Genomic DNA, 773 nt, shown 5'->3' on the forward strand with positions numbered 1-773 from the left:
ATATGGTTTCACTTTTGTGGAGCATAAGGAATAATACAGAGGACATTGGGAGATGGAGAGAAGTGAGTTGAGGGAAATTGGTGGGGGAGACAAACCATGAGAGACTGTGGCCTCTGAGAAACGAACTGAAGTGTTTTTTTTTGGGGGGGGGTGATCCTGGTGGTGGGTATTATGGAGGGCATGTATGGCATGTAGCACTGGGTGTGGTGTATAAACATGAATTTTGTGGTATAAAAAATGAATTTTGGAAGACTGAAAAAAATTAAAGAATAGAAGAGCAGCTTTGCGCAGTGGCAGTATTGTAGCCAATGAGGTTTATCCGAGGCACGATTATTGCTAATTAAAGAATGGAAGAGAAAATCTAGCTTATCATATTTCAAGTGGTTTGCCTAATACTTTATTATTGTTTTATCCACTGATTTGAAATGTTACCTTAACCATTAATCAATTTCCCTTAAATAATAGGGTCTTTTTTGGAATATTTATTCTGTAATTTTTTTTGTTCATTTATTTATTGTGCCAATGCCAAACTATTCTAATTATTGTACTATTGTATTTTAATATATGGTGAAATTAAGTTAGCCCCTCATAACTCCTCATTTTCAGAGTATTATGGTTATTTTCACATTTATTTTATTCCAGATAAACCTGGAATCATTTTGTCACATTTTATATCTGCGTTACATTCCAAATAACTTAAATTTATATGTTAGTAAAGAAAAAAAATCTTTTATTTAAATGTTGTATCCCTACCTAAATAAATAAATAAATAA

General features: G+C 32.2%; 1 non-coding gene across 1 annotated transcript; it reads left to right on the plus strand.

Moving 5' to 3' along the window:
* Nucleotides 1-279: 279 nt before the first annotated feature.
* Nucleotides 280-415, plus strand: LOC122890633. The gene has a single exon (XR_006381108.1). It is a non-coding gene; the product is annotated as a U4 spliceosomal RNA (small nuclear RNA).
* Nucleotides 416-773: the final 358 nt, after the last annotated feature.

The sequence above is a fragment of the Neovison vison genome, chromosome 11 (assembly GCF_020171115.1).
Source record: "Neovison vison isolate M4711 chromosome 11, ASM_NN_V1, whole genome shotgun sequence".
Lineage (NCBI taxonomy): Eukaryota > Metazoa > Chordata > Mammalia > Carnivora > Mustelidae > Neogale > Neogale vison.